General features: G+C 30.9%; 1 protein-coding gene across 2 annotated transcripts in view; it reads right to left on the bottom strand.

Annotated features, from left to right (window-relative positions):
* The window catches only part of LOC118204008 (telomerase RNA component-interacting RNase), a 38,079-nt gene that overhangs the window by 19,734 nt on the left and 4,225 nt on the right, over positions 1-14,120 (bottom strand). The gene's annotated exons all lie outside the window — the stretch shown is intronic.

Below are 14,120 nucleotides of genomic sequence, written 5' to 3' on the forward strand. Positions count from 1 at the left end.
CTTGAATGATAAAACTGGGATAAATCTTGTAAAAAGATGCACATAACAAACAATTAAAAATACTATTATTAAAGAATTACAGCATCAGGAGAAAACAGGCTTTAAATCATTAAAATATCAAATATAATTTTTAAGGTGAAATGAATAATAATTTTTAATATATACTATAATATTTTTACCATCCGAAAAAATAGTTGTACCAATTTCAATCCACTCTTTACTTCTATCACACACAGCTACTAAAAATAATCCACTCTTTACTTCTAACACACACAGCTACTAAAAATAATCCACTCTTTACTTCTATCACACACAGCTACTAAAAATAATCCACTCTTTACTTCTATCACACACAGCTACTAAAAATAATCTCCCAGACCCTCTTTCCACACCTCCAAATACCCACTGCCCCTCAACAGGATGGCCACGATGATGGTATTTCCTTTTGCCGATTTTCGATTCATCAACTTCCACCACTTTATCTTTCCCCCTATCTTCTCAGACACAGAGCATACAAAGTCCAAAATACATTCGTTAATAAAATTTTGCCAATCACACAACGTCTGTGAAGAAAACTGCCACGATTTTGCTATATCACATGCCTTCCTACGATTCAAAAATTTAAAAGTAACAATAAAAACTTCCTGCAACATTAACTTGCTACAAGAAAACCAAGATCCAAACCTTAAACTCCGCTGACACCCACATACTTTACCAGCAACAATTTGACTGCAAACCCACACAAGTCTATCAGAAACACCATTCTTCGTCCGAGTTTTCATATCAGCTCCGCATTTCAGACATGTCAAACTCCATTTTAAAAGTTCCGGCTACCACAGAAATTCCAAAAATACACTACCACATAAATATATCTGTGAACAAAAGACTCGTTAACAACTCCAACATCGTACCTTTTCACACTAAATTTACTCTGCACACAATCTAAAATATGCGACTGAAACCTTCGCACCACGTCTTTCATCGCAACATAGACCATTTCAAAAACACACACGACACGAACCAACTAGCAATTAAACTACTCCACCAAAAGATTTCTTAACATCAACAGGGTTGCCATACAACACGCAATCGTGCCAAAACCAGCACAGAACACATATCGCCACATTTGGTGAAATTAGGGCATATATCAGAGTTGTACCATATTTTCTTTGGATATATTAATAATGTCTGCTGATGTATAATTATATTGATTTTACAAGTCATATATACAGAGGGCGTTCAGATATTTTTATAATGAATACAATTTCCTCTGTGAATTTAAATATTAATTAAAAAAATGTGACTGGTATCAAACTGGAATAAGGTTTAATTACCTTCTGCAGGATTAAAAATACTTTCTTTAAAATGTCGCTGAAAAATAAACAATGGATTGAAGGCTATATTTTTGCACTGTACTCTTATTCAGTTATTAAAAAGATCATGTGAAAAGTATGGTTTTAATACTTCTACACATATAACAAGTGTTATAATACAAAAGGAAAGAAATGTCAAAGTTTAGATCTGACTGGAAAAAAAGCAAAAAAATGCATACCCAACAAAAGTACGTACAGCTCTTATTAAATCTACAGTCGCATTTCGTGTTTTAAACTCCTAAAGAGCTATTGCAAAATGTTTAAATACCTCTGTAGGAGCTGTGAACAAAATTATACAATCTGATTTAACCCTGGTGCACTATAAAGTCGGAATTTCAACAAAAAGTCTGTCTAGGCCTAAAGGAGTATACACGTAAAATTTTGTATAAATTGCACTTACCATTTTAATTCTGTGGGTGTTTCATGAGGTGGAACACTGCGCTGTCAGAGATTTTATAAGTGCGACTAAGCGAGCATTTTCCGTGACGCACGGAAATGAGTAGGAGCATTTTTATAGTAATGAAAAAAAAAACTGTTTTATGGCTGTATACATGGTTTTCTGCATATACACAACATTCATGGATAAATTATATGTATATACACAAGGCCTATATACAAAAATATTTACGTATTTTTTGATTTCTTAGCTTTGTGAAATTGTTCAAAGCATGTTGCACCAAATACAAACCAACTTTGTAGATTTTGAATACAAAACTTGTTTTGTGCAGCTTTTTGTTCCGTGCAACAATATGTTTAGAATTCCAAGTAAAAACTTGAGGCTGCGTAGAGGGGCCTGGGTAAGAGGGATCATCAACCTTCTCATCAAATACATGAATTTCATCCGACATATCACAATAGGAATTGTTCAGAATAGGAACTGATTCAGAATAAGAGGGTAATTAATGAAGCACTTTTAGCACTTGACCTCTCTGTGCCATTTATGGAAAATTAATAATAAAAAATTAACTACAATTAATACTAACAGTAAAGAAAAATAAGCTATAATAAATAACATACACAAAACATTTCTACACAATTATTGAAAATAAACAAGAATGAGACTAAAAAGCGACAGCAAAAAATTAGCACAGCTCTTAGTAAAGATGACTCGAGCTACTAATAAAAATCCAGTCTGAAAATTGCTCACAAAAATTTCAAGATGACCATATTAGGGCTTTCATAGCACAAACCACACCTCACCCCTCAAGACTGCTTTGTTTGAATTCATTCCCCAAAACAACGAAAAAATAGAAAACATATACAACAGATGTTTTCTCTTAAGACAGATGTGATGCATAATAGCATGAAATCGCTGAAGGCGCAATGTTCCCGCTAATGGAACACCCCATTTTATTCAATGATTCTGCGCATGCTTTTTGTATGAAAAATGTAAAAACAATATAGGGGATACTCAGATAACCGGCACTTGGCGAACTTCCTGAAATTGCGTTCGCCAACTTGGGCTACATGCGCATTAAAGTGGGAGGATAGTTTAGGTTGCTAGTTTAGATCTTCACTATGCTAGGGAGAAAGAGAAAAGGGAAGGGATATTTTCTTTCTATATGTAAATACTTTGCTTTGGCTGTCATGTGACTTTGCAGATGAATCGTCGTGCTGATCACGTAATTTTGTCAGCAGACGTGGTGCATATGCTCATATGTTGTTTGTTGTTCCGTATAATCATTCGCTATTTAATTATTTTATTAGAACAAAATATTATTATTTATTAGACTATTAAAATCTATTAGACGTCTAAATACTATTAAAATCATAATTATTTAATTACCGGAGATGGGCCTAAGTTGCCATAAACCATTCGCTATACTAAAAACACTTTAGAAAATTACTAATAAAATTATTAATGATTTAAAAATTAAATAATTAAGTATTACCAAATTAATTCATAATTGTTTAAATAATATTAATACTGTGCTCCCAGTTGCTGTTTAATTACCTTATAAATTATTTTCTAAATAACTTAATGACCTTATAAATTAATTACCCTTATATTTAATACAACAAAGTAGATAACATATGGTCTTTTTCTAACTTATCGTTCACATGGGCACATTTTTTTAATTATTTACTTGATATTTAAGTATATGGGTGTTATTTATCTAGCCTTAACAAACAGGAATTAATTTTGAAATAAATTAATTGTACTCCTAACATGAATTATTTAGGATAAGAAAAGCACTCGTGGGTTATTTACTTAAGATGGCGGAAATCCTTTATTCAAACTACCAGTGTGCAACATTTTTACTGCTATCTAGCTCACAAACACACTGTATCATACAAGCAATTTTTAATCCCTCCTAATCAAGTTTATATTGAAATAAAATACTTATAAGACTTTGAAATGCTAAGTTAATGTAAAATATTAAAGAAACAATATTCTGCTACTTTTCCAAGTCAAGTATATTTCACTGATTTCTTTACATAGAGGATTTTGGGGAGTTCGGTGTATCAGTAAAAAATTTAAACTATTATACAAAACATGAGCAAAATTCTTTCACACATAAACAAATAAAAGTTAATTAAATTTATATCATCAAATCTTTGAATAAGATTTATCTTCATAGATTTAATGGTGCTACTTTGGTAGACGGTTGCACCGAATTTGGCGATTTTCCTTTGGTGAGTAATACAACTTATGGTAAACCCATTGCTGGATAAGCTATTTATGGCAACCGATACTCTGTTGTCATTTTATTTAAAAAATAATGCGTTTTATTGTGCACAAATTCCGTGTTTAAAATATTATTTATGGCTTTTAAATATTAAAAATCAATTTAATTTTGCATTTTTATTTTTGAAATAAAAATTTTATTGTTTATCATATTTTATGAAATTTTATGTTGTGGATGATGTAATCAATGACGTCACCTTACTTTCAAAGTAATTCGTTTTAATATGTATAAATTTAATCTAATGTTTTAAACATTATTTATGGCTCTTAAATATTAAAATACAATTTAATTTTGCATTTTTTTAAAAAATGATTTTATTATGTATGAATTTTTAAATAATTTTAATTCTAGCCGTGATGTAATAAGCTCTCTGATTGGTTATAGAATATTTGTGCATTAACGAGCTGCAATCAGCTCCCTGATTGGTTACTGACAATTTGTGCATTTCCGTGCTGTTTTAAAATTTAATTTATATCTTTGAATTCCTTCAAAGATGTTATCTAAATTATGATTCTGATTTTTTATTGTGGTACTTATCAATAAACAACAGGTGTTTAAACAGGTTAAACACCTGTTGTTTGTCAAAAAAATGAAGTACATATTTTTCTTTTATTTTATAATTGAATACTTCCAATTTTTGTTAAAAAAATTAATACACTATTTTCAGAAATTGCTGAGATAATTATTGTCCATATGTTTTAATGTTAATTATATTCTATATAACATATTTTAAAGTATTTGAATTTAATAATATTCTAATTCTTTTAAATGTTGGTATGACAGTTTTTAATTCGATATTCAATTTCAGTAATATTTTAATCTAATTAAACGTTGGCCCAATGTTTTTATAGCGGTGTTTTTATTCTCTTCTTTGCTATATGAAAGTAATAATAACCTTACTTTAGTATTTTATACTCATAGTAAATGTATTTATTTACACTTGCCTGCTTACTTAAAAAATGACATTTTCAACAAAAAATTAATCCATTACTTTTAACGATATTTATTTATTTATTTTTTAAGTTTCGAATACTTTACTATGCGTAAAAACAGCGTTTTTCAAGATGGCTGACGTTTGTAAAAATCGCGCCAACAATTTGGCCAACGTAAATCGCCAAAAATCTGTGCAACCTTCTACCAAAGTAGCACCGATTTTTCTGCTGTGTGTTTCTACCATGTTAGTTTTTAATGGCAATGAATATAAATATTGAAATTTTTGCATCACCATATTTGCAACAAATACATAAATATATTCACGAAATATATTGTTAGAAATCTTGTTTCCCTGCAGCTATGCAATTCAGGATTACATTTCTTTGTTTACCTACATTAAAACTATTTTCTTATTTTAAGACGAAGCGGAAAAAATTCTGCTTCCGTGCTAATAAATTCAAAAGAAGCTGGTTTTTGAAAAACCTGTAAAAAAAACGGGATTTCTTTTTTCTTTTAAGAGACAGATGTCTTATTTTGCACCTGCTATGTTTTTCTAAGTCAAGGCTATTTCAATGAACGGTTACAGTTAAGTTGCACTGTACTATTTGCTTTGTGGAATCCAATTTATTGCCGATTTAGTTCTAAAATTCAGATACCTACCTTTTCATTCAGTTGATTTATAAACAACATTAAAGACACACATATTAAAAAAATCTGATGTGTACACCACATGACTTTCTTGTACGGAATATTAAATTATACGTATTTTTTCTTGCATTTCGTTTAAACTTATTGAATTGAATTAAATCTACTTCGCCGACAGCACATAAACCACAATACAATAAATGCATTCTTTAAAATTCACTCTATTTGTTTACCATAGTGACACTCTGGTGCTTGGTTCACTTAACAATATTATATTTCGTTCATATTATAACTCAGAATGCACAAAATTTATATCATTTAAAGAATTATCTAATCATTGCCACATGTTCTTTTAAAATACTGTAATAAAGTTAGAACGATGTATAAAAGAAATTAAGCAACAAAACAAAAAAGAAACAGTTTTTTACAGACGATCGAGTATTTCACATTCAATTAATTCAGTTCTCACTTCGTGACAAGGCAAAAATACATAAAAACTCAAAATATCTGTATTAAAAATTAACTAAATCTTAAACACTTATTTCCTCGAAAAAGTTCCAGAAAGGATTAAGCATGATTTAAATCGCAATAATAAATGAAGGCGTTTATCTTTGTTGTTGCTAAGCTAAATTTCTCTAGATTGGCAACAAATTCACTACTCTGCTGTTTCAAATGTAAACAAGCAATGGCCGCCATAAAAAAAATTATTAGGCTTAGTGGCACTTAAACAACTTTTAAATTCTTGATAACTCTAAAAATATTGCATACAGATTTACTAAAGGCATAAAAACCTTAACTGGAAGATAAGAACAACATAATTCAATCATTTTTAAAGTAAAAAATGTACAATTTACAAACATATAACAGTAAAGAAACTGAGATCACTGAGCTGGGTAACAGAGTGAATATATTTATACACGTTTGGCGCGGCCGATTGAAACCAAAATACGAGGTGCACATCTACATGTTATAGTAGTCCTATATACAAAATTTCAATGTTCTGAGGCTACTCGTTTTCGAGTTATGCGAGATACGTACGTACATACATACGTTTGTACAGACACCACGAAAAATGCTCTTCAGAATTCATTTTAAAGAAGTTTTTTAATTTTTTTGGAGGAAAAGATTCTTTTATTCTGTCCTTACGTGCAGATATCATGCAAAAACTTCGTTAAATTGCATTTGGAAGCGGTCAAAATAAAAATTTTTGTTGAAATATGCTGCCTGAAGCAGCTTTTCACGATTACAATACTTCCTTTTTACTTTGTACAAGGAAGTAAAAAAGAACACTTTTATTGCACAGTCATCTATCAAATTTAATTTTTGCAAAAACTTTTATCATCAAAAAAATATCTTACTTATTAATACAAAATTATGTTAACAAATAAAAATATATAATACATTTATATACATTTTACTGTTTATGTTAGTAATTTTGATCAAACAAATTTTTCTACGAAATATCAATTATTAACTGGGAATAGATTTTTCGCGAAATGACGTAGGCGCAAAACCCCATGAACTTTGACCTCTGAACCTACATTATTTTGGTTTGGTGCTCTGTGTGTAACACTTCAAAAGGACACCTGCCAAAGCAAGTATTTTTTCAATTAAATTTTTATCTATTTCCATCTATTGATATTTGCATATTTGAATTACTATTTTTTATTTATATTAAAATTTTTATTTCTGTAACTTAGGAATATTTGTAATTTCTTCAATTTAAAAAGTTATTAATATTTATTTCTGCATTTTCTTCTGTCTACTATTAAACATTTATTTCTGTACGTTACCAGTGTTTGATATATATTTTTAGCTTAAATCTAACATAATTTTTAATTTAAAAATGATACATTTAATTTAATATTTAACTAATTTATTTTATTTGTAATATAATGTGAATGGATAATTTTATATAAAATATTTATTCTATATAAAATGCTGACATAAGGTTATTTTAATATAAAGAGTAAAAATAAATCTATAATGATCGGTTTAGTTCATCAACATAAAATGTAATTCGTGAAATGAAAGTTTTATTTTTTTAAAAATAGTAAATTCATGTATATTGGATCTTTTAAAATTTTTAACGTTACTTGCGTGATAAATATTCCATTTGCATGATTTTTACTGCATTTATATGAAGGTCATATTTTTACACATATTTAACTATTATTATGGATAATTATAGAAATTAATGGTCAGAATTAAAAAGAGAAGTATAAAACAGTAATAATGTTGAAGTTATATATATCATAATCTAAAATACTAAGGTGAAAAAAAGTATGTATATTAACTTAACCACATCAATAACTAAGTTAGTTCTATGTGCACTGTTTACCTTTTTTAATGCAAACGTGTTACTGTATTTAGCCTCAGGCGATTTTTGCCTAGCACGGGTTTCTCCCCTATATCGGGCTCACGAGGGAAATTTTGTACAGCATATTTTGACGTTGTTTCCCTTTTGGCATCAAAAAAAATCCTTCCAAGTATTTGGCGATTTTCGCCGATTCAAGATGGCGGAAAAAATTGCGCCAAGTGCCGGTTATCTGAGGCTTCCCAAAATATATAACAAATAATATAGAGTACAGCCATCAAAATTATCCACAAATCATTTTTTAAACAAATTTTTTGTACCACCAAAAAATATAGGGTTAATCTATGGATTATGGTAACTTGGCGATCTTTTGGCGACCAACCCTTCTACAGCAACCTGCTAGTTTTTTTTCTTTGGGCACCATTTTGTTTTCACAAAGTAAAGGCTTTTTTTTTTTTTTTTTTTACTCAACATTTTTTTTCCAACAATCTGCTAGCCGAATTACGTTTATGCTAGAACTTTTATGGAACAAAAGTGCTTAATCATGACAAAGATTAGGTGCGAAATTGGGAGAAAGTGCAGAATCGCCCACTGCTTGCCGCATTTTTAACCTGCTAGCTTTTGTTTGGACACCATTTTGTTTTCACGAAGTAAAGCCTTTTTTTTTTTTTTTTTTACTCAACATTTTTTTCCAACAATCTGCAGGCCGAATTACGCTTATGCTAGAACTTTTATGGAACAAAAGTGCTTAATCATGACGAAGAAATTGGGAAAAAGTGCAGAATCGCCCACTGCTTGCCACGTTTTTAAGAATTGCACATATACGCTATCATCCATGTACACGTCGACCTATTTTCACTTAAAAAAAATCCCAGAATTGCACAAAAATGGCATTGCGCACACTCTTGACTTTAACCATGTACACTGCTAAAGTCCTAGTTAGTAACCTTTATTGCCTTACCAAAATGTTGCCAAACTACTTGTTACCATATTCCAAAGATTAGCCATATATGGAATATTACTAGAAAATAAATGGATTTTTAATAACACATCATAAATGAAAATTCTGGGTCTCCTTGTGATATGCTGCCATTGAGTATTTAAAAAGAGAAGTTCGAAGTATATTATAAAGGCATTTTTATCCATTTATGGTTGAATTTAACGGTTTCAGAAGCGATTCAAGTTGGGTGTTCCATGTAGTGGAACACTGAGCAACAAAGGGTTAAAGCTTATCAAAATAATAATAATAAAAAAAAAAAAAAAAAAATGTTCATCTTCTAATGCCGAACCATGTTTCTCAACTTAAGACTATGTGCAGATTGCTGTATGAAAATTATTTGACAGGAAAAAATGTCAATTTATAGTTACAATTGATAAGGCTTGGTTATGCTTATCTGATTGCAATAAAAAAAGATCGATTTACTACCGAAAAAAAGGAGGAGACTTAATATGTTGGTTCAGAAAAAAGAAGGAAAGTTTTTTTTAAGAGGTTTTATGGTTGTTCTGTTATAATGGAAAACTTAAAATAAGGAAATTAGGGAAAAAGTTAAAATTAGGAAGCACTTCCGTAAAGGATCCATTAAATGTAAACATTGCCAAAAATAGCGATAAAAGTTCAAAGCTGGTAACCCAACAAATTGGTTTGTCGGAGGTAGCAACCTGGTTCGCTTTTGGAGAATATTTCTCGTCTGTTCGGGATCCGTTTTGCCGCTGGCTAGCGGTGCATCACTACCGGGTGACGTGGTGAAAATCTGGGGGGGGGGGGGGGGTTGATTGAATATAAGACTGCTAACTAAGAATAGTATGGCTGTGTTCTTACGTAATTTTTAGAAGTCAGGAAATTTAGAAGCAGAACCACAGAGCTTCTAAAATATTAGGATTAACGTGGGCCGCAATAATACACATTTTAAATAATTAAATTTTTATTACTGTTATTCTTACTTAAAACAATATTAAATCAGTTTTCATGCTTAAAATATTTTTAACCTTTTGAAGCCAGGGCTTTTGTAGTAGTAAAAGCTACCAAAGGGCGGGGAATCTTGAACCGAATGCTTTCCCCCCTTTAAGAAATTACCTCCTATTATCAACAAAGATTCTTGTGTGTAGTTTAATGGATTCTCAGAGGGGTGCATCTATGTCGCAAAAAGGAAGACCTTTGAAAGAGATAAGTGGTTAAAACCCTAGGGACGTCAAATTTGACATTTCACCCCGGAAAATGGGGGAAAAAGACACGGCCACTAAAGTGGACAATCTCGTCTTTTTAAAGAGAGGACTCTATGGCCACTATAATGGCTATCTCGTCTTCAAAAGGTTAATGCATTTTTAAAAATTACTTTTCAGAAGATGCTAGGTGTTTATATACAATATATGATTAGAATAAAAAATATTATTGGTTCTCTGAGATGAAAAAATACTTTTATGTATTCCCAGGGTCATCAAAGTTAGTAATCCACTGCTTTGAGTAATTAATCAAAGTTTGAATGAATCTTGAAAGATAACAAGATGCATAATGTTTATTCTAGTTTTATTTACAATGTTACTTTAAAGGATTTGAATATTACTGAAGATACTTGGCATTGTCAAATTTATTATGAAAAAGACAGTTGTTTCAAAATAAAATATTTTAAGCTATCAGCAAGTAAATTCAAAAAACAACTTTGAAAAATTGCTTGTGTAAAATGAATGTTTTAAATGTATTATTTAGTAATGAATCCATTAAGCTGTTAAATGTACAGTAGCACTAATTATTAAACATAATTTTGAGAATATCGACAACCAAAGCACTTAATGAAAAAGACCTTTTTTACTAAAAATATTAGTATTCTGTATGAATGACAGAATATATGTAATGAATACCTATATAAAGGAAAAAAAAAAAAAAAAAAGTATTCTCTACCTCGAAATTTGCAAAATTAATCCTGCTATGCAAGACATAGTTAATTTCTGATGACATGATATTACAAGCATTTTCTTCAGATTTTCCCTACAACTGATACTGTATACTGGTAGTTTGATCTGGTTTCATATTATGGTTAAAGGGCTGGGCTGCATGGTTGATTTTTCTAGTTTTACTCATATGTAATGCAAATACAAGCGAGTTTCCCTTAGAAAGTTGTTCAAAACGGCATCTTTCTTCAAGTCCATAGCCGGTATTCTTTGCCATATTCGAATAACCTTAACTTTCCTTCAGATTCTACATTGACATGATGTATCTGTTGTAAGCAGGACAATGATCATTCGGTACTTACGTATTAACGCAACCAGGTCAAAATTAGTATAAATCGCCAAATTTGGCAACCCTACGTGTTATACGTAGTTTTGTAAAAAGAATTTATTTGTAAAAAGAAAAAATAACACTGGGCGTGTACTACCACAGCAATGGGTTTTTGCCGAGAAAAGAAAGACTTTTTTTGGTTACTGTACCTAACAGAAGCGCCGTTACCCTCATGGAAAAAATTTGCGAAAATATCAAGGAAGGAAACATCATTTATTCGGATTGCTGGAAAGGATACAATACAAGTGAGTTCGAAAATGCTGGATTTCTGCATGGAACTGTTAATCACAAATATAACTTTGTGGATCCCAACACAGGCATTCACACACAACATGTACAGCGCATGTGGGGCTCAGCCAAATGGCGCAACAAAATATAAAGAGAGGAAGAGCCCGTCATCATCTTGACTCCGACCTTATCGAATTTATATGGTGCCAAGCTCAAGCTGTTAATGGCGAAGACGGTTTTCAATCAGTGCTAAAAGCAATAGCCAAAAGATTTCCGCCGAAAAATAATTCTGCAACTTATTCAAATTCGAAACCGGAAGGGTTTAATTGCTATTTTATATTTTAAAACAAAATAATATAAAAAACTGTATTAAAAATTATCTGTAATTAATAAATGTAAATTTTCTTTCTATTCATACTTTTTTACTCAAACTTACAAATCGTGCCAACCTGGTTGCGATAATACGTAAGTACCAATCATTCCGCCTCTATCCGTGTAGCAGGAGTGTATTTAAAACATGTTAGAATCATGGGATTCATAACAAAATCGACCATGTTTTAATCTTTATAAATTTTCCAGATTTTCTTACGTCATGGGTTTCACTAACAAGATATTCATACTTTTGTTTAAGTTCACAAGCAGTTGAGCAATACAATTGCTGAATACGGGTAGTTTGACCCAAGTTTGAATCTTCAGTATCTTGAGCCATCACACTGTCATGCCCCCTAAAGTTATTAATACTTGGCATAATAATCTCACTTGACCATGTTACCCACTTTGTCAAAACTAATATATCAGCTGCAGTCTCTCCAAAAACTCTCATTATAACAGAGATTTAAAAATATCTTTCTTAGAATAAAAATAGGTTTGTCAACGTCTGGCAACAATTCATGAACTTTTCACGCAAAGCATTTACGACTACATTTGAAATGTTGTATTTTCAGATACAACATTTTGAGAAGTGTTTCATCTGCCTTTTTCATATCTATGGCTGCACCATTAAGAAGAAAATGATGTTGTCATGTTTAATTTCATCAGGGTTTTTCCCACATCTGTTATAAGGAGAAATAATTTCAATGATATCCTAGAACAGGAATTATCCTAGGGTACATATTAAAGTGTCAACACCATTTGTTATTTCATAAATGGAAATGAGAACATTGCTTTTTCTATTCTCACTTTGGATATTCTAAATTGCACTAATGTATATAGCATTGAATAAGGTCCATTTTAAGATAAATTTGCGAACATCATTTCTTAAAAGTTTCCAAACATTTTTTCAGAGGTGGACTTTCTTACAAGATTCAGATAATGAAGATATTGTAATATTTTGTTATTTAACAAATAAATATATATTTACTATTGAAGTGGCAATGCCATATTTGTATGATGTAACTATTGCTCAGCAACGTAAGAAACTGTTTAAAATGAGAATTCTTAAATTTTACCAGCTAGTAGTTGTATGAAAATTTTGCCACTAAAGAATTTTATTCAAATTATTTATCTCCCTAATGAAATAAAGAACAATTATTATCTAAAGGGTATCAAAATTTACAAAATAAAAGCTTAATATTTATTTGTTTACTTTATTAAACATTTCTTTCAATGTAAGTTGTTTAAGTTGCTTCGTTTTATGTGATAATACTTTCTCTTTAATTCTATAAACAGACATAATTTCTTGTTCAGTTACAAAGTTCCGCTGTTCAAGTTCTGTAATTGCTGTGCCAAGAATACCGACTAACTTGTCAATCGAAATTTTTCGTTTTCACTAACCTCTCTCTCACTTTCTTTAGTATCTTACGCGAATTATAATGACGAGGAATTTGATTTAAATCATATCAAAGACGGAGTACATCGAGATGAAATACTACATTTAGTAAGGAATTATAAGCCAAATAAAATAAAAACATCTGCCCTGAAGATAAGGATAGTGCTGACAGATCAACTTCCAATTCATTGCGTGCAAAGTTTAGATAAACAAAGGATATGCCTTTATCTATTTTTTGCAGCAATTCCACTTTTTGTTTGATGGCCATCGGAACATGCTTTCGCTTTGTAGATCCTTTGATAGCTCCAAAATCGGAAATTCTTTTTGACATAATCGAAAGTTCAAGCTTACTTTTATAAAATTGCTCTAACAGTCTGCAAAAAATAATAAGCCGGATCCAATTAGAAGATTAAGGAACAGCGCAATCTGCAACATTAACTGAATTAGATAATTTTAGCTTAGCTTATACCGTCCGTTATACATTAAACGCGCATTCGTAAACGTATTTTGCGCACGCGCACACGCCTATTGACAGCTGTAAAGGTCTTATGCGCATGCGTCAACACGACGCATGCGCAGAAAGTTTGTAGTTTTGAGGTCCGGATTATGGGTGTCTGAATTAACGCCTTTTGACTGTGTTGGAAAATATGACTTATTGTAACTCTTTTACTGCATCATCTCTTCTCCTTGAAATGTTTATTAGGCTTAGTTCTTATTTTAAAGTAATATAGTAGTTACTTCTACTTTTTTTCTTACTGCCACTGTTTGTGTTGAGAACGGTCTGTTTCAGCCTAATTGATATGCAAAAACGAAACGTGATGTTACGTCATCTGGAAAGCCAAATCGTGCCGATAGCTGACGTCATGCCTACTTCTGGTATAAGTATCTCGCG

Source organism: Stegodyphus dumicola, chromosome 5, assembly GCF_044657685.1.
Source record: "Stegodyphus dumicola isolate Sdum_Otavi_A_Nest chromosome 5, ASM4465768v1".
Taxonomy (NCBI): Eukaryota; Metazoa; Arthropoda; class Arachnida; order Araneae; family Eresidae; genus Stegodyphus; species Stegodyphus dumicola.